The sequence below is a fragment of the Gigantopelta aegis genome, chromosome 9 (assembly GCF_016097555.1).
Source record: "Gigantopelta aegis isolate Gae_Host chromosome 9, Gae_host_genome, whole genome shotgun sequence".
NCBI lineage: Eukaryota > Metazoa > Mollusca > Gastropoda > Neomphalida > Peltospiridae > Gigantopelta > Gigantopelta aegis.
This window is the reverse complement of record NC_054707.1, coordinates 7,329,971-7,357,470: the sequence shown is the minus strand read 5'-3', so window position 1 is coordinate 7,357,470 and position 27,500 is coordinate 7,329,971. Positions and strand designations below refer to the sequence as shown.

Below are 27,500 nucleotides of genomic sequence, written 5' to 3'. Positions count from 1 at the left end.
AGACAATAACCTACAGTTTACCTAGGTCCTGTAGGATGACTGGCTAAGCCTTAATAATTATTTAGAACAGTGAGCCTACAGTATACTGCGTCAGATGACCGGCAGCACCGTCTAAATAATATTGGTATAATACAGTATTAAAATATTTAAAGTCACATCAATTACATCAAGGTTATACAACAGAGCAGAAATGATATTTACCAAGTCTAAACGGACTAACGTTCCCTGGGAGCCTTCCAATATGTTTCTCCCTGATATCTCTAAAACCCTAGCTATTTATTATAAAACCGAATATCGCCTGGGGGCACATCGCGGTCCTCCCCCTATCAAGTGGTATTTCCACAGAGACCACGCCGGCATATTTTTCTTAGATCGCCAGACTTACTGACGCCTAGTCGCCAAAATCACGGTCGTCGAAACCGCACTCGCAGAGGTATTAAGTAACTACTGGCCACATGGCCTCCACATCTGGACTAAGTGCATAATGGGATGCACGGTCGCGCGAAGGTATTACGTAACAAAGTGCCCACCTGGGCTAAGTGTATATGGCGTCAGAGATATGGTTAAGGACCACACAGATATTGAGAGAGGAAACGCGCTGTCGCCACTTCATGGGCTACTCTTTTCAATTAGCAGCCAGGGATCTTTTATATGCACCATCCCACAGACAGGGTAGTATATACCACGGCTTTTGATATGCCAGTCGTGGTGCACTGGCTGGAACGAGAAATAGTCCAATGGGTCCACCGACGAGGATCGACCCCAGACCGACCACGCATCGAGCGAACGCTTTACCACTGGGCTACGTCTCGCCCCTTGAGATACAGTGTATCATCATCATCATCATCATCATTATCATTAAAACACAATCCCATGCCTTGTAATTTGTATGGAAGAATCCTTCACCGTGAACAAAACCCACTCTTGGGAAAGTACTTAATACCGCCATAACAAAAGTATCTTTTTATCGAAGAAATTAGGTTAATTGTTCCAAACAACAAAACAACCTTTAAGATTTTAAATATTTAAGTATGTAATTCCCAAGATAAGTTACTGTTGTAGTTAATATGTAATTCGATACACGGATCTGAAATACCATTCGTGTTAAAGCATCATAAACCCCATTAACTTATATTAATAACTTTTAATGATTTCTAATAACAATGCTCACTTTATCACTAACAGTAAGCAGGATGCCGTGACCTTTTGGCGAATTAATATTTAGTGGAGATAAAAAGAGATAGAGTCATCAGGGAGCGAGCGAGCGAGCGAGAGAGAGAGAGAGAGAGAGAGAGAGAGAGAGAGAGAGAGAGAGAGAGAGAGAGAGAGAGAGAGAGAGAGGGGGGGGGGGGAGAGAGGGGGGGGGGACAGACAGACAGAGAGATACAGACAGACAAAGACAGAAACAGAGCTATTCCATGTGACCTTGCCCCGAGGAAAACCTCGGCGTGTAATGAATCGAGATGTGTTCACCGTTTCTCCATCTGGAAATGAAGGCAAACACCATTATTGAATTTGTCATGCCCCATTTTCTGGAATAACGTGGAAGCATTCACAGAACGGTGCGCGTTTTCTATCAATTATCACGTAAAGTGTTACAAACAAACTGCGACGTTTTGTCACACGCCGATAGCAGATCCAGTAAACCAGCAACCGCGTGTTTAGCGTCATGGCGCCCCGAGGACACGTCAGTCAAGCGCTCGTGTAGAACGGGCGGACTAATGAACGCAGGTCGCTGGTCGTCACACACGAACTGATTTGAAATGGTCGAGTTGTACCTGCTGACAAGGGGCGACACTGTCAGTGGAGTCAAAGACAAGAGGTCAGGTTCCGGCTCGGCGGTGTAGTGGTTAAACCATCAGAATGAAGGCTGGTAGGTACTGGGTTCGCCTGCCGGTACTGGCTCCCTACGATGTACAGGTGTAAGGCCACTAAACCGACTTCTCTCTCAGTAACCGCTAACAAATAGCTGAGGCGTGTGCCCAGGACAGCGGGCTTGATCCTGAATTGGATACAAGTACTAAAATAACTATAAGTGAAATAGTTATACCTGCTGACAAGTGACAACACTGTTAGGCTCTTGTTTGCTTCAGTATATTTTCGTGCTTAATTCCAATCCAATTCCACACTTGAGCTATCTGGGCTGTCTGTCCTGGACAGTGGGTTAGTGGTTAGTGGTCAGTGGTCAGTGGTCAGTGGTCAGTGGTCAGTGGTCAGTGGTTAGTGGTTAGTGGTCAGTGGTTAGTGGTCAGTGGTCAGTGGTTAGTGGTTAGTGGTCAGTGGTTCGTGAGAGAGAGGTTAGTGTGGTGATCTTCCACCTACCTAATGAACTGTTAAAGCTGGCTTTGGGTGGGTGCCGGTATCAGGGTGCGAAGCCAGTATTTACTAGTCTTAAAGATGCTATGTCACGATAATGGCGGTTCTGGTCAAATATATTTATTAATTTTTGCTTTGAAACATAAACTGTATACTTTCAGCTATATGCCTATAAAAATTAAAGCAAAATAATTACACAGTCTTTGGTGTATTTATATAAAATACGTGACATGAATGTCTAGCCGTTAGTTAACTAGGTCAGCTATATTATTAAGTACATGCAATGTTACGGAAATGGCATAGGCATAATGAAATGATGGGTGATTGAAGCTTGGAGAATCTGTTTTATTAAAAACCAGTTAACCTAAATGTGATGGGTTCAGTGGACACATCACGACTTTGTGTGATTTACGTAGTACGCGGTGAAGCTCAGTAGTAGGGCGGTTGCCTGGGCTCCTTTGGTTGCCTTTCCAACGGTATCAGGTCGTTTCGTAACCATACCGTTTCGTACCATACCGGTTCGTACCATACCGTTTCGTACCATACCGGTTCGTACCCGAAAGCATACCAGTTCGTACCCAAAGGCATACCAGTTCGTAACCAGAGGAACATCGGCATACCAGTTCGTACCCACATTTGTACATGTTATTTAATGAAAAACAAAACAACAAAAATCCAAGCCAACTGCATTTTAATAATTAGTGATTAGAAATTGTCACGAAGAATGATGAAATGTCTTGGTGTGTAATGTCTTGTGTTTAGGAAAGTATGTATTTAAATGACGGCTTGCTGTAGACGCTCCTCTCTGATTATCTGACTATGTGTCGCAATAAATTAAATAGATATGGATCAAATAACCTTAGTTTTAAAATGCATTCGGATGCTCTCTCGTTGGAGGACATAGCCCAGTCGTAAAGCGCTCACTTGATAAGCGGTCGGTTTAGGATCGATCCCCATCCTATTGGTCTTTTTCTCGTCCCAAACAGTGCACCTCGACTGGTATATCAAATCCCGTGGTATGTGCTATCCTGTGTGTGCATATAAAAGATCCCTTGCTATAATGGGGAAATGTAACGGTTTTCCTCTCTAAAACTATATGACAAAATTACCAAATGTTTGACACCCAGTAGCCGATGATGAATTAATCAATGTGCTCAATGTGCTCTAGTGATGTCGCTAAACAAAACAAACTTTAATTTTGCTTATGTAGAGTAAGTGTCGCAATAAATTATAATAGGCGTGGATAAAAAAGCCGTAGTTTAAAAATGCATTCAGATGCACTTATTTAGTTCCGGAAAAATTGGAGACATGCGGATAATGATATGGATTGGGCGAGTGCGTTGGGGGGGGGGGGGGGGAGGGTCTAATACAGTTGTATTAATTTGATTTATAACGAGAAAACTCAAGCTCCTACCCTCCAAGTAATCGATTGTGGAACTGCCCTTAATGGAGACTTGACTCTTTGTAATGAGGTTTCGGGAGACTGGCAGGCGATATCTCGATTACTTACTGACCGTGCGCGTCGCGTGTCACTCTCGGCGTGAAGAGTCCTCGCGTTTCCACTGTCACAGCGTCTCCTGGTGGCAAAAATGAATGACACTGTGAAGAACAATCCATAAACTACTTTTAATAGACTCGCTAGAAATAGAGTGACACACACCCAATTTTACAAAGAGACGCGCGCGCACACAAACACACACACACACACACACACACACACACACACACACACACCGACACACATATACACACACATACACACACACACACACACATGCATATACATACACACACATACACAGGCACACACACACATGCACACACACGCACACACACTAAACACACACACAGAGACATACACAGACACACCCACACACACTCATACATACACACACACACACACACACACACACACTAATTTCACCACCCAACAAGTACCTCGAGACTGATATATTAAAGGTTGTGGTGTGTTCTGTCCTGCCTCTGAAAAAGTGCATATAAAAGATCCGGGGCGGTAGGTCTAGGATCAATTCCCGTTGGTGGGCCCATTGGCTTTTCTTGTTCTAGCCAGTGCATCACGACTGGTATATTAAAGGCCGTGCTATCCTATCTGTAGGATGGTGCCTATAAAAGATCCCTTGCTATTAATGAAAAACTTTAGCAGGTTTCCTCTCTAAGACTATATGTAAGAAAAGTAAAGTTTGTTTTATTTAACGACGCCACTAGAACACATTGATTTTTTATCTCATCATCGGCTATTGGACGTCAAACATATGGTCATTCTGACACTGTTTTTTAGAGGAAACCCGCTGTCGCCATATAGGCTACTCTTTTACGACAGGCAGCAAGGGATCTTTTATTTGCGCTTCCCACAGGCAGGATAGCACAAACCATGGCCTTTGTTGAACCAGTTATGGATCACTGGTCGGTGCAAGTGGTTTACACCTACCCACTGAGCCTTGCGGAGCACTCGCTCAGGGTTAGGAGTCGGTATCTGGATTACAAATCCCATGTCTCGACTGGGATCCGAACCCAGCACCTACCAGCCTGTAGACCGATGGCCTAACCACGACGCCACCGAGGCCGGTCATATGTAAGAATTACTAAATGTTAGACGTGATTAAGAAATCAATGTGCTCCAGTGGTGTCGTTAAACAAAACAAAGTAGCTAGCTATAACAAAATCCCCCATGCTCTAGCGGGTTTCCTCTGATGACTACTTATCACAATTAACAAATGTTTGACATCCAATGGCCGATGATTAATAAATGAATGTGCTCTAGTGGTGTCGTTAAACAAAACAAACTGATCGATGCTGCTTGATCCTTAAAGGGCCTATCCTGAGTTTTTATCCATTTTAAAAGGTTTCCGGCGGATAAAATATTTTTTACATTGTTAAAATTACAATTTACTTACATTTTCTTGGTTAGAATATGAATATCTCTATAACCAATGCATTTCTGGACATCATAATTGTTACAATGCATTCAAATTATCTATATCTATTTTACAGTACATTCAAACAATCCATGTTACAGTGCATTCAAATTATCTATATCTATTTTACAGTACATTCAAACAATCCATGTTACAGTGCATTCAAATCATCTATATCTATTTTACAGTACATTCAAACAATCCATGTTACAATGCATTCAAATTATCTACATCTATTTTACAGTACATTCAAATAATCCATGTTTGACTGACAGTGCATTCAAATTATATATATTTCATTTACAGTACATTTTAAAAATCACAGTTTGACTTACATTCAAACAATCCATGTTACAATGCATTCAAATTATTTATGTCTAATTTACAGTACATTCAAACAATCCATGTTTGACTAACAGTGCATTCAAATTATTTATGTCTAATTTACAGTACATTCAAACAATCCATGTTACAATGCATTCAAATTATTTATGTCTAATTTACAGTACATTCAAACAATCCATGTTACAATGCATTCAAATTATTTATGTCTAATTTACAGTACATTCAAACAATCCATGTTCGACTGACATTTCATTTCAACTTATTTTCGTGCTTATATCCAATGAAAGTTCAAGCACGATGTCCTGGGCACACGCCTCATCTATCTGGGCTGTCTGTCCAGGACAGTGGGTTAGTTGTTAGTTTGTTAGTGGATAGTGAGAGAGAAGATGGTGTAGTGACAGTGACAGTGATAGTACATTCAAACAAGTTTAAAGTTTGACTTAAAAATACATTTAAACCGTCAAACAATATTTTTACAATCCATGAGTTCAAAATTATTCAACAACAGCGGTTACTGAAAGAAAACCTGCTTATTATAGTCCATCGCACACCCGGCGAGCCGTGTGTGTTTTTGTGATGCGTGGGAAGAGCCGGGTGCATGCATTATTAATGATTTCTCAGCGGGGTCAGTATTGATCGGGCTTAAACAATAACAATGTGGCTATGTGATCTGTAATGTAGAACTCTAACCAGAATGTAGCCAGTTTTAACCAAGCTGTGCAATAATGTGGATGAATCCGACAACGAGACACGAATCCATGTCCTCCCAGCCTTACATTCGATGTTCAACCACCTGTCACGCAATTGATTTTAGATTAAGTCTCGCTGTTATGTTTATTTTATTGAGTTATCTATATTTTACACTATCACTTTCGCTGTTGCGTTGTTATGTTTATTTTATTGAGCTATCTATATTTTACACTAACAGTTTCGCTTTTGTGTTGTTATGTTTATTTTATTGAGCTACTTATATTTTACACTACAAGTCTAACTGTTGTGCTATTTTTATCTTATTGAGCTACATATATTTAACAATAACAGTATTGCTGTTGTACTATTATGTTTACTTTACTGAACAACTATAGACTTACTGTTGTATTCTTATATTTATTTTATTGAGCTACCTATATTTTACACTAACAGACTTACTGTTGTATTCTTATATTTATTTTATTGAGCTACCTATATTTTACACTAACAGACTTACTGTTGTATTCTTATATTTATTTTACTGAGCTACCTATATTTCACACTAAGTCTAACGGTTACGTTGTTATGTTTATTTTATTGAGCTACCTATATTTCACGCTGTTATTATTATATTTATTTTATTGAGCTACCTGTATTTACAAAATTGCTATTCGTAATGGTCACACAGTATACCATACCGTTTACATTCCAAAACAATGCAAACATTCACCATTTAGTCATAAACATACGTCAATATCTACTATGACAAAATAGAATTTAATAACTACAAAATTTAAAACAAAGTTCAAAAGTGTACATTAACTGGATTCGAACCTGCAGCAGACGTCCATGATGATAAATACACCACCAACGGTGAATCCCACGACATAATAATATAAATACTGCAAAAAGCTTAATAATAAACATTTATAAGCTCTTTCATTTTGTAGATTTTTCCCCAGAAAAAGTAAAACATTACTGTGTTTAGGAAATTCAATTGTGTTGCTAAATATTAAAATGTAGTAAAAAGTGACAGCAATGAGACTACTGCAACATCAAAAAGATTTTAATGTTTAATTTTGAACTTCATAAATGTTATTGGATTAAATAAAACTGAGACTTAAGAGCCTTAAAAAGCGTTCTCACGGGAAATTACAGCGGGAAATAAATGCTTCAAGGAAAAAGACAATTATTGCTTTTCAATAATTAAGTTTTAACACATTACATTTCGCACTGTATCTGTCTGTTGGTATAAAAAAGAAAGAAAAAAAGAAACAGAATAACGATTTTACAAACTTTACGTACAGACACATTTCTCGAGAGTAAAAAACTTGACTATATTTTTATTCACCCCTTTGACAGAACACCGGCAAGTTTACAAGTTTATTTATTGCCTGAAGTTTTACAACTCATTAGCATACATAATAAATACATGTCTATATACAATATGTATAGTATAATGGTGCGGAATGATTTTACATTATATGGTAAATGTCAAACACACAATACAGATACAACTAGATTAAATCAAATTATTTCTTAAATTATTTGCGGATTAAATATTTCCCAAAATTATTGAGCTCTTTAATATTTTCAGTACTTAGTAGTTGAATTAGTTTTAAAACACTAGGTCGTCTGTAATAATACGCTTTAATAAATGTTTGTCTCAGATCATTATATCGGTGACATTGCAGTATAAAATGGAATTCATCTTCGATTTTATTGGAATTACAAACTGTACATAGTCTTTGTGTGTGGGGTTTTCAACATTTTTATATTTGCTAATTCTTTTAAATAAAGCAATCCTATTGGTTTTTTTTCCAGTAACTTAAATTCGTTTAATAAATATTGATAACGACTTCCTTTTGGTGTAGTTTGTATTCTGCTATAGCATTCCTGCATATATACATCCCGTAATCTTTCTTTTATTATGGTAAAAAAATTATTATCTAACTTTTCTAAATTCCATATATAACTGAAACCCATCCTGCCGAGTTCCTGTCTGATATTCGTTAACCAGCTGTCTTCATAATGCTGCATTTCTACATAAAGGTGGGATCGATCCCCGTCAGTGGGCCCATTGGGCTATTTCTCGCTCCAGCCAGTGTACCACGACTGGTATATCAAAGGCCTTGGTATGTGCTATCCTGTCCATGGGATGGTGCATATAAAAGATCCCTTGCTGCTAATCGAAAAGAGTAGCCCATGAAGTGGCGACAGCGGGGTTTCTCTCTCCATATCTCTGTGGTCCTTAACCATATATCCGACGCCATATAACCGTAAATAAAATGTGTTGAGTGCGTCGTTAATAAAACATTTCCTTCCTTTCTCCTACATAGAGCCCGTAAAATACAATTATTTGTGATATATAACTTATTCCAAAATTTAAAAATTCTTAATTTCCTCACTATTTTGCATCGGAAAGCGCCCAAGTTCAATATATATATAAACTCGTTACACGTGCCTTTACGTATTACTAGTATTTTTTTATATTATTATTTTTTTTTTGGTGCAGAATTCTTCATGCAATGTTTCTATATCTTTAGCTTTATGACAATACGCAACATATGTTAGATATCGATTTAAAGGCATACGATTGGCTGTTTAGTGGTGATTTAGACGTCAAAGCCAATGAAATTAACACGGAAGATAACCCATTATAATTGAAAACATGCATACTTTATTTGTTCCACCGGATTCACCTTAAATAATGTATAAATGCACACGATACACATGTATACATTTTACATGTAAGGAACACGGCGTCGTAACTTAGTAGAACACGTGAAAATATGTGATGATAATAGATGAGCACAGACTGACAGACAACCAGACAGATAGACAAACAGACAAGCAGACAAACAATTTGCCGCTTTTATTTGCTTGCATTTGATCCTATTGTATGGGAATTATAGATTTATCAAACAAATTAACACAAGACACGAGTTAAAGTTTGTTTTATTTAACGATACCACTAGAGCATATTGATTAATTAATGATCGGCTACTGGATGTCAAAATGTGGTAATTCGGACATATAGTCATGAGAGGAAACCCGCTATATTTTTCCATTAGCAGCAAGGGATCTTTTATATGCACTTTCCCATAGACAGGAAAGCACACACCACGGTCTTTGTCCAGTGCTGCTGCACTGATTGGAACGGAAAAAAACCCCATCATTTGAATGGATCCACCAAGGTTGTTCGATCCTGCGACGCAAGCACTTCAGGCGAGCACAAGACACGAAAACAAGTGGTTGAGACCACAGATATGACGTTTACCGCGGATGAGATATCGGCAATTGTTTGTTAATAAGAATAAAATATCATGAAAGAAAAAAAGAAAGAAAAAGAAAGAATAGGAAAATGGGAAAACCAGAGTCTCGCTAATTTTAATTAGCACGTGCTGGCCTTTCTGCGTCAAACATTATATTCTATTGTTGTTGTTATGTTTTCTCTGCGGAACTGTATTACGGAGTTGACATTAAAATTAACATATAATTTATATACAATGCCCGACAGCAACACGGCCTTTGAAAACGCCATCAGAGATTATTATCTAAATATTGGCATAACTCCCGTCAAGTAACTACCCTTGTTGGCAGTGATAAAAAACAATAAAACAATTAGATAGCACTAAAGCTCATCAATGTATGTTCAAACGATCTCATCATGCTCTGCTTCCCCGCAGCACGTGCGCGCTGATGACTCCCATGCCGCTTATTACCATCTCTTCATGGTGCCAGAGCGTCCGATAAACACAAAAACAAATGCAGAAGTATTCTGCTTATTTTAGACCTGGTGGAAACAGGAATTAATTGATTAGACCACTTTAGAGTTTGTTGTTTGACAGTCTCCATAAATAAAATGGGGGGCGGTGAGGGAGTGGGTGGTTTGGGACCATTCGTGGCCATTTTATTGAAAAGGGAATCCTTTAGAATGTGTTAGCATGCTGAAGCCATTTCTTCTATTTCAAGGTACGTTTTTTATTTAATATTCTTCTGGAAATGTCAGCATTTTGCCGATGGAACATTGATTTTTCTTTCTTTTCTTTAACACAATGGGTTTACTCATTCATTAGAGAAGTCGTGACCTTGCTGAAACATCCTTTTGATTTTTTTGTGCAGATATACGATTTTTATTATAATTATGGTTTTCATTTACACACTGTACTATTTTTGCAGTACTGTTGCAATCATTTAACGAGGAACATCTTTCAATCAGTGCTCCAGTGTTGTCGTTAAACAAAACAAACTTTATATACCCACAATCAAAAAACAAATGCTTGCCTTGGGTGCATGCGTCGTAGGATCGAATTACCTCGGTGGCCCCATTCTCTGATTTATTATCAATGTTTTTGGTGATATACAAACATAAAAATCATTGAAAACTATTAAACTAATCTAGTTATAAGAAAAAGAAAGTATTTTATGTGAGTTTCGCTCAGGCATTACATCACCATCTGTCATGTTATTACTGTCTGTATCTACTTAATATTGTCCGGATTAGGGAATAGGTCTTCATAAAACAAAAACATAATAATTTTGTTTTAATAAAAACTTTAACAAAATGATTCCTTTAATGGTTACTACAAGGTTGACTGTTGTAATATTTAAATAGCCCAGCATAATATGCCCTATGTCATTTAACCGTAAATAAAAACGTGTTAAGTGCTTAAATAAAACATTTCTTTCCCCCCCCCCCCCCCCCTTTTTTTTTTACTTCTGTAAAAGGACAATAATAAACAATTAAAAAAAAAATTGTTTCATGAACGTCCACATTTACATATAATAAAATTTAACTGTGTTGTTACGGTTAAAATTTTTAACAGAAAATATTAATACGTGTGGCACCATTTTTTTTCGCTCAACGTCCCCATTCAGAACTATCTAGAAATGTGTTCAGTATGTAGTGATTATTAATAAATTGGTTAATCGATATAAATTTATTCCAGGACAGACCCTAATAATCTGATGTTAATGTCCGCAGAAATATGGCAGGCGAAGTAAATAATTCAAGGTGGGGGTGTTCAGCAAGGTTCCTCCTAATGGCCTATGTTAATTATTAAGCACTGACGTTTGTAATGAAAACCAATATAAAAAAAACTAACCTTGTTAAAAAAAAAACATTGAAAAATAACAAAGACTGGCACGTAGTGTGAATCTTGATGTGGAAGGCTTCTATAGGTGTTAGGAGCCAAAGACTTTGATGATTCTTTGAAAATCCCTCCAGGCATTACCGCGACCTGAGCAATCAATTATGCATTTTGATGAACCTCTGGCGACAAGTTTATAGCAAAACCGGGTTAATTAGCTTTTAATGCCTGCGTTAATGATGTGTGACAGGAAAAACAACAATCCCATAAAAAGCGTGTAACGTCCGTAACACCATAAAACATCAGCAACACGGTAATGGCCTACGTGCATTCCATGGCCCAGAAAAAGCCATAAAAAGCATCAATAGGAGGATTGCGTGTTACGGGGCATAGATGAGAGACACAGCATCGCGTCTATAATGAATATTGGACATCAGATTCAGACGAGCATAAACATGTACTGACATATATATTTTATTTATAATGTAAAACTCCGCGTCTCGATTAAAAATGGAATAAAAGTGTTGAGTAGGTGTATACAATATGATATACACGCCGAGTCGGTGTTATTGCACATGTTAATAGAGATTTTAGTTTTCATAATATAGGCTATTGAATTCTGTAAAATTAAATCACTAAAACATAAATATTTTATAGATTAATTTTAAAGTATAGGTATGTATTGCTTCTCTTACTTTCATTGTTAAAACGTGTGAATATTTTTTATGAACTCTGAAATCGACATTTACAGTGAATACAAAAACAATTCTCCCACTTTTTTGTATTGGTTAATTTTCTTTTTAGATCTGTGATAATGATAATCTAACAGTTTGAAATGATTATACTGGGCCTGCTAAAAAGTTGTAACACAAACATTTCCTATTTTGAAACACCAATAATTCACCTTTTAACATAATAACTCAAAACATTACAATTGGTGAATATTTTTAACAAAATGGCCTCCCACACCCTTCTGTCCCCATGATCATTTGTTGAACAGAACTAAGAACGGTAAATAATACATGACATCACTGACGTTAAAATGTTAATTTAGCAGTTTAAATCATGATTTTATATGGATTACAAGTAGATATTGACCAAAAAAGGTAGCAGACGACTGTTATTTTTCAAATGCAAGATGGGGGCTCTCAGGGGCCAATGGAAAATTGCCAACAGTGTTTTTGAATACATCGATGGCCTGACAGTAACAACCAAAAGTTTTAAAGTATACCCAAAATTGCACATGGGAGACAGACCCTCGTGGACTTAACTCTTAAAATGGTAAATGCGAGTAATGTAGGGAAGACTATTATACTCTGTTCACGTGCCAGGATCGATCCCGGTCGATGTGCCCATTTGGGCTATTTCTCGTCTTAGCCAGTGAACCACGACTGGTATATCAAATGCCGTGGTATGTGTTATCCTGTCTGTGGGATCGTGCATATAAAAGATCCTTTGCTACAAATGGAAAAATATAGCGCATTTCCCTCTAAGACTATACGTCAGAATTACCAAATAGCTGATGATTAATAAACAAAATAAACTGTAACTGCGTTACTCTTTTTTTAAGGTTCAAGCACGAGATCAGACACACCCCGGGGAAAAAACAACATGCTGAGAACATTTCTCTAGATGTTGTTTACATAACTTGATGGATAAAAACTTAGTGTTTGAAGCACTGGAACTGTAATACTGTATACACACACATATTAAGTAACAGACTTAACGCCCGCCCGACACCAAATATTGTAGTCATAGTTAAAAACCGCCATGTTATTCTTAATTTAAAACATGTTTTTGTATTTGAAAAAGAAAAAAAACTTACTTATTTTTATATGTAATCTGTTTTCACTTTACTGACTCATCACATTTCCTTTCAAAGTTGTATCCAGTTATCGCGTTTACTTGAACTGTTACTGACTTGCCCAGCACCAAGCCGATTTGATTACAAATTGACGTGAATCGTCAGACTGGTGAAGGGTGGCACTGTGAGAATAGTAGATCAAAGTTGGATGAAAGGAAGGGAATGTGTGTTTAATAGCACCTCAGCACAGTTCAAACTACGATATATTTTATATTTGGTATCGAGAGAGAGAGAGAGAGAGAGAGAGAGAGAGAGAGAGAGAGAGAGAGAGAGAGAGAGAGAGAGAGAGAGAGAGAGAGAGAAAACCACTACCACTACATTCTATTACATCCGATCAGTATATCAAGTTAAATGAAATGAAAACGCTTCGATATTATCGTGAATTACGAGTGTGTCTCGTCAGGTTACCTTAAACTAAATCAATTACTATTGGTGATATTGTTAACATTTTGCACTGGAATTGATATACTAGTAGGGAGTCTATCAACGCACAAGTATAAATAATGACTCCATCTATTTTGATACATATTTTGCTAGAAAGACGGCTCAAATAGCCATAACCGAATATAAGAACGAAAAAAAGAAAAGAATTTATGTTTAATCTTGTTGTCCAGAACATCAGGTATCACAGTATTATGCTAGTATTACGAAGCCAGTATTTTGTGATCGTTTTCACAAGCACGTTTCATGTTCGCTGAATTGTATACTCAGCAAAATTAATTAAGAGGCAGCAGATATTTTAAAAATTCTTTGCTAGTGTCGTATTATTTTAACAGGTTTGGATTACAGTTGACTTCTAAACATTGTTTTAGTAAACAAACTGGTCTGTGAGTCAGCTACGATCCTGGGCCCGTGCTTATAAAACTTTTAGAGTCCAGACTAAATCTCTAATGACGTCACACGCATACAGTTTGTATGGCGTTGTCATGACATTAGTGTCTCAGACTGTTATAGTCTCGAGTCTAGACTCTAAAAGTTTTATAAGCACCAGGGCCCGTGCTTATAAAACTTTTAGAGTTCAGACTCAATCTCTAATGACGTCACACGCCTACAATTTGCATGACGTTGTCATAACATTTAGTCTTAGAGAGGAAGCCCTCTATATTTTCCCATTAGTAGCAAGGGATTTGTTTTATACGCACCATCCCACAGACAGAATAGCACATACCACGGCCTTTGATATTCCAGTCGTGATGCACTGGCTGGGACGAGAAGTAGTCCAATAGCCCCATCAACGGGGGTTGATCCCAGACTGACCGCGCATCAGTGAGCTACATCTCCGTATTAAGTTTAAGAACATGCTACAACGACGACGCCTTACAACATAAGAAGCTGGGGGTTTTTAAATTTTTTACCACATTTAAAGAATTACCAGCCGACAATATCTACTAACCCTTAACTAATTTTGTTGAGTATATTTTCCATTCTAATTTATTATCTAAGTTATATTACTTTAGCACCACGTGTGTATTGCATAATATATGTTTATTACCCATATGGATAAAAAGTTCTGTGTACGTATCATAGTGATAGGTCCCATTAGGACGCCAAGTGGGACGTAACATTTCGACGTCACATGATTGTATCATCGATTGACGCACTACAACCTTACAGGAACGTCAACCAAACGAGTTGGGTGATATAAATTAAGATCGATTATGGGTAATAAATAGGATATTAAACTCGCTACTATTTCGTTTCATGTTCATGTCCTTTGTGAAATAATTTTCATTGTCACTCGCCAAAGTTCGTGACAATTAAAAACTATTTTACTCGGGACATAAACATGATATGAAATGGAAGCTCGTTTAATATCCTATAAAAACTAAATAAACGTATTTAAATACTACAACTCGGATAAGCCCCTATTAAAACTTCCTTTGGATTCTGCATTGTGCAGAGATACGAACTTGAATGGTTTTGTCGCAAATTCACAACGCTCTCCTAAGCAACATCATATTGTCATTGCAAGTCTTTTTCCATGACAATGAGAGATCGAAACGTTGCGGGAGTTTACTGATTTAGGCTTAGTTTAATTATTATTGATTTGTCGATGTATCTGACCCAAATGCTTTTGATTAAGGAGGGATGTGTTGCAGGATTGGTCGACATTGATGAACACGGGCTTTTTGCCTGGTCCAGTCAGTGTTCCACTACTGATACATCAAAGGTTGTGGTATGTACTGTCCTGCCTATGAGAACGTCATATGGAACTTCTCTTGCTGCTTTATCGATAGTAGTCTGTGCGGCGGCAGCGGGTTTCCTTTTCATCTATATCAATCAAGTTTTAAAATGATCTTGTGTTGGACATCATCTATGTCGAAGTTTGGTCCTGGGAATAATCTACAACATTGTCTGTTTTGTCTTAGGGATGTTGCTGTACACACAGGTGGTGAAATTATGAAAACTTCTCAGTAATATCGTTACACATTTGAATGATGAGTCAGGACAAAACGTTAGTGTAACTCAAAATGATATTTATGAAATGGCGTTGGCTCGTATCAGATTTACCCTCCGAAGCAGGATGAAGTGACCAGTAAGATATGATTTGAAGTATATTAATGCTACTCTGAAAGTAAACGCTCTTCAACTGTTGTAACAAAGGTCATGGTATTATCCCGCCTGTTTCAACCAATTTATCTTTTAGACTTGGCAACATGATTGGGACGGTGCGGTTGCGAACAAGATTCATGCTAGCAAGTCAGTCTTGGGAGAGTGGCGGTCCTCCTACAGGCAGTGCAGGAAGGATGAAATAGTTTTGTGTCGTGCTCGCATCGGTCATACTTACTTGACCCATTCATTTATCTTGAAGAAAGATCTTCCACGTCAGTGTGAGGATTGTCAGTGTACTCTGACGGTACGCCACATTTTGGTGAAGTGTAAGCATTTGCAAGAAACTAGAAAAGATATATTTGGTCAAAGAAATGTGATGGAAACTTGTATTGCAGTTTTTAATTACTTTTATTATAAATTTTAATATTATATATCTGTGTTTTTTTGTAATTTTACACAGTTCTTTACACTGTGTTTTTTATTTTATTATTTAACTGGAGAATTTTTAACTTGATGTTTATCATCACATTATTTTTGCATTTACCAAAGTTTGGCACCCAATAGCTGATGTATGTTTCGTGCTGGGGTGTCGTTAAACATTCATTCATTCATTCATTCATTTTATCCCGACTGTGGGATGGTGCATATAAAAGATCCCTTCCTGTTTATAGAAAATAGTAGCCCCTGGAGGGGCGATATTCAGTTCATTCTCTCATTGTTTGTGTGATTCTTAATCATCCGTCTCACGCCATATAACTGTACATACATAACGTGTTGAGTGCATCTTTAAACAAAACATTTCTTGTTTGCTTAGAACAAATTCTCCTGACGTGATGGTAATAATTTATTTACATGAACCAGACAAGCCATGTTAGGTCACCACGTATAATGATGAAGATATAACCTGTTCGGAAAAGTCGCAGAATAATTAATGTAGAATACTGCCTAAGCTATGAATTATGTTCGTTGGTCCTAAACTGGCAGCAAGCGATCGATGGCCGTTACGTCAGGAATGCATTGCTTTGTCGCAGTGGCGTAGCTCTCCTGCAAGATTGGTGGCGCAGCTCCCCTGCAAGATTGGTGGCGCAGCTCCCCGGCAAGATTGGTGGCGCAGCTCCCCTGCAAGATTAGTGGCGCAGCTCCCCTGCAAGATTGGTGGCGCAGCTCCCCTGCAAGACTGGTGGCTGTCTATCATTGTAGTGTCCAACGAAAATACTACAGGAAACATTTTTAATGTTTGAGTAACTCTGTTTCTTAAGTAAGCAATTATTATTCCCTCTCAAACTGAAAGGGGCGGGACGTAGCCCAGTGGTAAAGCGCTCGCTCGATGCGCGGTCGTTCTGGGATCGATCCCCGTCGGTGGGCCCATATTTCTCGTCCCAGCCAGTGCACCACGACTGGTATATCAAAGGCCGTGGTATGTACTACCCTGTCTGTGAGATGGTGCATATAAAAGAACCCTTGCTGCTAATCAAAAAGAGTAGCCCATGAAGTGGAGATAGCAGGTTTGCTCTCTCAATATCTGTGTGGTCCTTAACCATATGTCTGACGCCATATAACCGTAAATAAAATGTGTTGAGTGCGTCGTTAAATAAAACATTTCTTTCTCAAACTAAAAGTAAACAGCGGGGCGGGATCTAGTTCAGTCGGTAGAGTGCTTGTCTAAGGCGCTTTGACCGTAGGATCAAACCTCCTCGGTGGACAAATTCTTTGATTGTGTTTAGGGCGTAACCCAGTGGTAAAGCGCTTGTCTGATGCGTGCCCATTGGGTTATTTCTCGTTACAGCCAGTGCACCACGGCTAGTATATCATATACCGTGGTATGTGCTGTCCTGTCTGTGTAAAAGTGCATATAAGTAATATCTTGCTGCTAATGGAAAAATGTATCGGGTTTTTTTTAAAGACTACTTAATTATCAAATGTTTGTCATCCGCTAGCCGATGATTAATTTAACCAATGGTGTCGCTAAATAACAAAAGAAGAGAAAAAAGAAAATACTCCTGCAAAATCAGCCTCGACATTACCAATAGGCAACCATAATATCCGTGAGCTATTCCATTCGTGTTTTGTATGGAAGGAAGTTCTGTGCTAACGAACACTCATTTTCACTATTAATAAACTGTACGATGACGTCGCGTGGAGTTTGGAAAATGTCCAAATGCTGTAAATACTGGCCAGCAGGAATCATACGTACAGGTGGACTTTCATAACACCACTCTCATTAATCGTCTATTTCTGAGTATTTCTATGATGAAGGTCATCATATTTGATTCACATTGGTCCAACAGGGCGGTGAGATGAGTGTGGAACGTGACTGATAGACTGGAACATGATATATGAGGTTCTTTATATTTCTGAAATATAAAAATACAAAGTGTTCCTTATTTCTTTCGCTGAGTATAGTTTTAAGTTGTGTAGTAGTAGGGTGGGAACAATGCGGACGGAGTATGGTGAAGAATATTTATATTGCATGTATTAGTAACAATAAATATTTTCTAAATTGAGAGGTGGAAGCAGTTAGTTGGAATGCAGCATTAATTCTAGTCCCAACAAGTGCCTCATGATTGGTATATCAAAAGTCGTGGTATATGCTGCACTGTTGGAAAGTGCAAGTAAAAGATCTCTTGGTGCCAATGAAAAAAATGTAGCAGATTATCTCTTAGACTATAATATTATGTCAGAATTACCAAATGTTTGAACTCCAGTGGCCGATGATATGGCCAATATGCTCTAGTGGTGTCCTTAAGCTTTATGCTGAATATGAACAGAGCGGGTTCAATCACCGGGATGACGTGCGGTGCAAGATTACGCATCTAATGCCAACTTCCACCAGTGCACCACGACTAATATATCAAAGGCCGTGGTATGTGCGATCCTGTCTGTGGGATGGTGCATATAAAAGATCCCTTGCTACTAATTGAATAATGTAGCGGGTTTCCTCTCTAAGACTATATGTCAAAATTGCCAAGTGTTTGACATCCAATAGCCGATGATTAAACAATGTGCTCTAGTGGTGCACAAAGTGGGTTCAGTCACCGGAATGACGTGCGGTGCTAGGTCACACTATCTGCATCTAATGTCAACCTCTCGACTGTTCACTCCGGCAGAGCAAGCTCCGAGGCTACAAATCGAGTGAAGGAACTTGACAGTGTCCGCCATAAAAACCGTCCCATAATTGTCGCCGACTCGAGGCTGCGCCGCGAATGTCGCTCGCTGTCTCACTCGTAATCACGTCGGAACTTACACTGATCGAACATGGCGGCTAATGACTTGTGAACATCGCATTTTCCAAACAGACGTCGAGAAAAATGTAATAAATTTGGCTCCGGTCATGCGTTAGGATGAAAGCCTGAAAGTAAGACCAATGTAAATAAAATAATAAAATGTATGCAAATAAAACAAGTAAATGAAACGTATGTAAATAAAAACCTATAAATAAGAACTATGCAAATAATACTAAAATAGATCAGGGAAATACAATTTAGTTGAGATGATACGGTAATTCATGGTTGAGTGTTTTTGTTACCTTGCAAAATAGACTATGGTGGATGCCAAGCTGCGAGGCTCTGCAAAAGATCTACGCCTGACAGCCCTGTTTTGCGACTCTCACGGGACAAAGGATATAATACAACCAATCGAACGCCGAAGAAGACAAATATAAATGTGTGTGTTTATTCGTGGTCTTGTGGTTAAACCATCGGACGTAAGGCTGGTAGGTACTGGGTTCGCATCCCGGTACCAGCCCCCACCCATAATGAGTTTTAACGACTCAGTGGGTAGCTGTAAGACTACTACATCAACTTCTCTCTGACTAATAACTATAACCACTAACCCACGTTCCTGGACAGACTTTCCAGATAGCTGAGGTGTCTTCCCAAGAAAGCGTGCTTCAACCTTAATTGGATATAAACACGAAAATACGTATATATAAACAATAATTTGTGATCACGAAATAGATATTCATAAACACCTCTTCCACTGTCTTGTACAATGATACGATTTTAGATATTGTAACAGTTATATCATTTTACTTCGGATAAGAGGGATTCGCCTTTTGCACTGCAGTCATCGCTCTTAGTCCTTGCATTGGTGTCATGTCATTTTAAGTTGATTCCCCCCCCCCCCCCCCCCCCGAGTCATTTGTCAAATCCAAAATATTTTTTATATTGGTTTTCCACGACTTTCATTCATCTTTCCCATCTATCACCGTCTGTCTATCATTCTTATTATCTGAATAGACTGGTATATGAAAGGCTGTCTGTGTGAAATTAAAGTACACATGTAAAAAAGATTTCTTGTTACTAGTGGGAAATTGTAGCGGATTTTCTGTGAACACTATGTATCAGTTACCAAATATCCAATGGTTAATTAATCAATGTTTATTAAATTTTAATTAGTTTCAAATTACTGAGTTCAGTTCGAAACGATTATTTCGATTTGTGGAGTTTTCTTGAAGGTAAATAAAGAAAATATTAAACTTGTGAACTGTGAACTAAGGTGTAACGTTTATCGAGTACAGACCAATATTTCTCCAGTGTTCGTAATAACGATTGTTGTTAATTAAGCACTGCCTGGGTTTTTTTCTTCAAAAAAATCATTTTCCTTTTTTCTTTTCGATGAAGCCGACTTAGAAAATAATTACCTAACTACTTTACTTGTCATTTGGAGTATCTTTTTTCTGAGAGTGTCAATGTTTTATTGATGAAAAGGTCGAGATAGTGCTTAATAGGATGGTGTCAAGTAGAAAGAGAACTTGTACTTTTATAAAAGATGAAGTAAAGCTTTCAAGTTCATGGAAGTGAAAACGAGTCAACGCCTTTAACAGTGGTCGAAATACTGCTGGTTCGACCATGTTGTAGCCGGTAAATATCACCGGAAGGAAGTGTTTTATTTAACGACGCACTCAACACATTTTATTTACGGTTATATGGCGTCGGACATATTGTTAAGGACCACACAGATGTTGAGGTAGGAAACCCGCTGTCGCCACTTCATGGCCTAATCTTTTCGATTAGCAGCAAGGGATCTTTTATATGCACTATCCCATAGACAGGATAGCACATACCACGGCCTTTGATGTACCAGTCGTGGTGCACTGGCTGGAGCGAAAAATACCCGGTAGCCCAATGGGCCCACCGACGAGGATCGATCTCAAACCGACCGCGCACCAAGCGAGCACTTTACCACTGGGATTTGTCTCGCCCGTGAATATCACCGTGGCCCGGAATATTTGGGACCGGTAGTTAATTTGCCTTTATACTCACGTATAAGTTTCATTCTTTTATTTTTTATGATTATAATATAATATCATGTTTGATACGGCAGATTTTTATTCGGGCCAGAAGCATTTGTGGGATTTAATTCAATTTTGACCCCTGCATAATGTATTGAAAACAATCAACTTTTGTAGTTAGTTTTGAGAGTGATTCATGCGTGCATGTCATTACAACTGTTTAAGTGTCCACTGAACTTTGTTTTAGGTTTAGTTTTAGAAGTAGCCGTCCTCCAGTCAGTGCTCCACAACTGGTATAACAAAGGCTGTGGTATGTACTATCTTGTCTGTGGGATGGTGCATATAAAAGATCCCTTGCTGCTAATCGACAAAAGTAGCCCATGAAGTGGCGACAGTGGGTTTCCTCTCTTAATATCTGTGTGGTCCTTAACCATATGTCCGACGCCATATAACCGTAAATAAAATGTGTTGAGTGCGTCGTTAAATAAAACATTTCTTCCCTTCGAAGTAAAGGTGTGGCAGTCCTCCTGCAGACGAGGGGGTGCAATTTAGCTTAACCTGTAGACGCTCGCATGAGGTGCTTTGGTTGTAGGATCGAACCACATCGGCGGACAATCTCTGATTGTTTTTTCCCCGTCCCAGCCAGTTCCCCACGACTGATATATCAAAGGTTGTGGAATGTGCTGTCCTGTATGTGATAGTGTCCCTTGCTACTAAAGACTACATTTCAGAATTATCAAATGCTTGACACACAACAACCGATGATTAATAAACCAATCTGCCTTAGTAGTATGATGTCATAGAAACTACCCACATCGTCTGAAAGGTTGCATTGTACCAAAACAAGGCGCGGGACGTAGCCCAGTGGTAAAGCGTTCGCCTGATGCGAGGCCGGTCTAGGATCATCCCCGTCGGTGGATCCATTGGGTTATTTCTCGTTCCAGCCAGTACACCACGACTGGTATATAAGAAGGCTGTGGTATGTGCTATCCTGTATGTGGGATAATGCATATAAAAGATCCCTTGCTGCATTAGGGAAAATGTAGCGGGTTTCCTCTGATGACTACGTGTCAGAATAACCAAATGTTTGACATCCAATAGCCGATGATTAATTTATCAACGTGCTCCAGTGGTGTTGTTAAACAAAACAAACTTTAAACAAACTTTTGTACCAAAAAAATAAAGTTCCGTGTCAGCAAAGTTCGAGGTCCACGGAGTAAAAACAGCTGTAGCTCTGATTGGTAGTAATATGTGACACTAATTATTTATGCAATTACTGTTATGCACTGCCAATAAAAATACATGTTTAATTATTATGTAGTATACACGAGATGCTGTAACCAGTGCACGTTAGCCCCCAGAAATGGAACTTCGATTTTCAGCAAAATCCTTCCTAAAATCTCTTAAATGGTATGTGACCATGCTGTTTTCTTGTAGGTAGATTAAATGTGAAATGCCACACTTTTCATTTTAATTGGTCTACTTCCTGGGTGTGTTCATACGCTGCTTAAATAACATTTTTATCAGTTAACTCTTAACATTATCGACAATGGGAATTGATTTTGAACACTGGAACCTGCCGCAGTCAAATTAAGCTGTGTAATACTTAGCCTCTTGCAGAAATGGCCGAATCTCGATGGCAACCATTTTGTAATAAATGGGCGAGCGTTTTAATGTGCAGTAAATCTCATCTGCTAGTTGAAGCCTGTGTTATTGGGCACTTGCTGCTGCAACATCCATCTTCTTCCGCGTGTACGTCACTCCATCGCGGAGCGCTCTTCTGATCGTCTCTTCTTTCTCTATTGGCCGGGAGATTGCGCTCTTCCGTGTTTTCGCCCATAAACTGTCTTCATTGCTCGTCCGTGTGTCGGCGTAAATCAAAGATTTTTTGTCGTCCGTGTGTGTATTATGACATCACACCGACTTGTGTAATAATAATAAAAAAAAAATTTTTTTTGTTTAAGTTGGGTTTGCTTTCTTTGTCAGGCGTTCTTTCATTGTTGTTGGATAATGCAAAGGGTTGAGATATTCGCAACAAAATGAAATATTATGGGGTTTTTTTTCGTTAAGAATATATATTTACGTAGTCTGAGAAGGGAGGTAATGAGGACAGCGGCCTCCAACCACATTTTTTTTTCACACCATCATCTTTTATATTTTCCTTTACCACCATAACTTATAGACAGTGTTGTTACACCTCTTCCGCTGTGGGTGTTTCCCCTATATAAAATTCTGGCTACGCTAGTGTCGGGTCAAGTAATATATATTCTACATGAATTTGGTTTAAATATTCAAGGATAGTCCAGTTAGTATAAACAGGTAGGGTAAATGATAAATAAATGGGCATTAGGCACGTCAAGTGTGACTGCAAAAAAAAAGTATTTACTAATTAGGTTATGTGAAAAATGTTACGGTTGTATTCAAAACACTTTCTTTTAGGACTCACTTGATACAGGTTTGCGCCGGGACGTAGCCCAGTGGTAAAGCGCTCGCTTAATGCGCGGTCGGTTTAGGATCGATCTCCGTCGGCGGACCCATTGGGCTATTTCTCGTTCAAGCCAGTGCATCACGACTGGTATATCAAAGGTCATGGTATGTGCTATCATGTCTGTGGGATGATGCATATAAAAGATCGCCTGCTACTAATGGAAAATTGTAGCGGGTTTTTTCTCTAAGACTTTATGTAAAAATTACCAAATTTTTGACAACCAATAGCCAATGATTAATAAAACAATGTGCTCTTTTTTTTTGGGGGTGGGGTGGGGGGGGGAGATACAGGTTTAAGTCAATATCACACGACGGGGTCCGCGGAGTGTATTTAAAAGTTGACTTTGAAAGTGGGGGAACTCTCAATCTGATGGCACGGGGATGAGTGTGTTCAGGGGCATGCCCCTCTAAAAGAATTTGAATTTCATTCTGCATTTCTAGCATTCTGAGCACAATAACAAGGGAAAGTGGGAAGCTATGGAACCGCCCTCTCCCCCCCCCCCCCCCCCCCCCCCACACACACACTGTTTCTCGTCCTTGAAACACATAATCATGTTCAGGGTTGTAATTCCACCCCCATTATTTTGGGAAGTGCGAACCCCATCCCTTTGCGGTTTTTCCACTGTCTTTTTTATTTTCAAACCAAAAGTCAGAGACGTATATACTTTAAAGAGAAGGACTAGCAGAGCAAGAGGACGTGAATGAGGTCGGCGATGTAGACACAATCGTTGGTGAGAAGTCCAGTGAAACAGAAACAGTTTGCAATAATCTCAATTAAACATCAATAAATTCTTCACACACTCGATCGATCTGGACTGAATTCCGCACCGGCCTCCACACACACACACACACACACACACACACACACACACACACACACACACACACACACACACACACACACATAGCACTTGGTAGAAAGTTTTTAGTACACACACAACTCGACTCATTAATGGCGGGTCGCGCTGTTTCTACTTCATTATTTAACTGGGTGAATCCAACACTGAGTTAACTTGCAGAAAGCGTTAATTATGATCGGCTGTTCACCAGTGATTGACATTAATACTGATAAATGCTTCCACCGGATCGCTCCGTCTTCTACGGTGCTCTAATGGGATGGAGGAAACCAACGCCGGAATGGCTGGCGTGAAAATCAGATTACAGTTTTCCCATACAGTGTGTTATTGTAGTGCAGCTAACTATTCTCAACGACAAAGCACTTACCACATATTCCAAATCGTAATTCTGTACAATGGAAGAAAAGGAAAGGAATGGAATATTTGTTTAAAGAAAGAAGAAGTTTGTTTTGTTTAACGACACCACTAGAACACATTGATTTATGAATTAGTTATCGGCTATTGGATGTCAGTTGGTAATTTCGACATACAGTCATAGACTTTTGTATGTACCATCTCACAAATAGGATAGCACATACCACGGCCATTGATATTCCAGTCGTGATGCACTGGCTGGAACGAGAAATAGTCCAATGGGCCCACTGACGGGGATTTTTACCCCAAACCGAATGCACATCAAGCTGGCGCTTTACCACTGGGCTACGTCCCGCCCCTTATTTTTTTAACGACATCATGCTAAGGTCATTTTAAACTGCGGTTCATTGGTGTATAGAATATGGTTTTGTTAGACACTTCGCTCAAGGCAAAAGCAAAAATAATGTTTTGACAAGGACGTGACTACTATTATCAATCGATGCCATGTCTTTACGACTGTCACTTCCAAGGACAATACTTCGTTCTGGCTATGTCTTAAGAGAATTGTCACTCCCAGAGCGATACATATGCGCACGGTCTCCTATTTATATAGGCAGTGTGTGTGTGTGTGTGTGTGTGGGGGGGGGGGGGGGGGGAGGCTGATTTTTTGCCTGAATTAAACGAAAATGCCATAATTTGTTTAACATTTATTAATGTTAACATTATTGCCAAGCATACATATAGGGTTACAAACGAATCACTACGCATTTTTTTTACATGGATTATAACCAATATTGTAGTTAGAATGATGAAAATGAATGGTGAAAAAGTTTTAGGCAAGCTCGTCTTGCCAAAATATCTGTTCGAATTTGAGGATTTCATCCAGCACTAGGTGGTTGTTGTTGTGGTGATGGTGTGTGTTTGGGGGGTATGGTGTAGACAAGGATCACGTACCACAAACATCCTGATTTGTGTAAACTGCTTTATGTTCGCTGCCATTTGCTTCTTACTCGTAGATCGGTTTAGGATCGATCCCCGTCGGTGGACCCATTGGGCTATTTCTTCACAACTGGTGTAACAAAGGCCGTGGTATGTACTATCCTGTCTGTGGCATGGTGCATATAAAAGATCCCTCACTGCTAATCGTACTTAATCTTACTCGTAGGTCCTTCATGAAATAACTAACTACGACTATCCATTTTGATGTTTGCTTTGTTATATCGTCAATGGTGTATACGGCAATCCATTGAGTTTCTTATAAGTTGATTACAAGTGTATAAGATCATGAACGATCTGGTATAAAAAATATACAAACTTATACACGTTTGTATATCAAGAGGCTGCAATCCGAAACATACGTACATTATTACACATAAACACGAATACAAGACGCATACAATCTTACACTTACACATAAACACGAATACAAGACGCATACTTACAAATACATATACTCGCATTTAGACAAGTACACATAAGCGATTCGCTCGTACTCGTCTTAAACGTATGCATGCAATGTAATCATAATTTAATTGTCTGGTAACAAAATGTATGCATGCAATGTAATTTTATAACTTAATTATCCCGAAACAGAACAAAATGTTCTAACTTGAAATATTTGGTGTTGTCTCAAAGTCGCTTCATTCCAAGTTTTATTTTTTCAGGCGATCATATTTTGGAGAGAGATAACTCGTAACTCTGTGGTATGTGCCGTACTGTACTAAACTGGACTGGGTTGAGTTCTATGTGCTGCTGAGTAAACAGATTAAAGCAGATCTTCTGGACCCCTCACCAAAGTTTCAAAACAGGTACGCGTTTCAAATTATGTTCACATCCTGTAGGAATGATATGTGAAGAGGACGGGGCGGGGGTGGGTCAAGCACATTTTCCTTTTGGTTTACATATATTTATATATATTGTTATATATATTGCTCCGCCCTGTCACCTACCCACCGGTTCCTACAGTCCTGGCTACAGATTTTCGAAGCTATCTTAGCGATAGGATATCGTAAAATTCGCCGTAAGCTATGACGTCACAACGACGCAAACCATAACCTACAATGATATTTACGATATCGTTACGCTAAGATAACTTCGAAAATCTGGGCTCTGGCTAGGGATTTTTGAAGCTATCTTAGCGTACGATATCGTAGGCTATGGCGTCACTACAGCACATGCCATAGTGACGTCATGGCTTACGACGGTTTACACGATTTTATAACGCTAAGACAGCTTCGAAAATCTAGGCCCTTGTTCTTAAAAGTAAATGCTAATTATTATTATTTCGAAGCTATCTTAGCCTACGATATAGTAGGCTATGGCGTAACTACAACACATGCCATAGTGACGTCATAGCGTACGATGGTTTTACGATTTCGTAGCTCTAAGATAGCCCTAAGCCCTTGTTCTTAAAAGTAAATGCCAATTATAATTATGTTCGTTTTTTTATAAAACATGATACGCTTGACTCGAGCTACTAGTACGATCTTAGATGTTGTGTTTGGCAAAATGTCTGACGTGTCGAAGCACTGAAACACGCGGCCATCTTGTTTCTACTCTTCGTTTACCTTTCTGAACGCTGAGCCGCCACTGGACGTCACGTTTTTCATTAGCGCTAGGAAAATATCTCCAGTTCAAACAATATATTGACTTTACTCTTCTCAAAGAGATATTGCCGGCCGCTGGTGTTCGTGGTCCAGTTTAATTTGCTTTTCTTCAAGTGTGTTTTCTGCGTGAACCACTTAGACACGAAAACACTACAGCGCGAGACCG

At 38.8% G+C, this 27,500-nt stretch overlaps 1 long non-coding RNA gene across 1 annotated transcript in view; it reads left to right on the top strand.

The window, feature by feature from the left end:
* LOC121380903 overlaps window positions 1-27,500 on the top strand; it is a 165,850-nt gene that overhangs the window by 43,577 nt on the left and 94,773 nt on the right. Inside the window, exon 2 of the long non-coding RNA XR_005959017.1 lies at window positions 26,393-26,536. This is a non-coding gene — a long non-coding RNA (uncharacterized LOC121380903). The remainder of the gene's footprint in view (window positions 1-26,392; window positions 26,537-27,500) is intronic.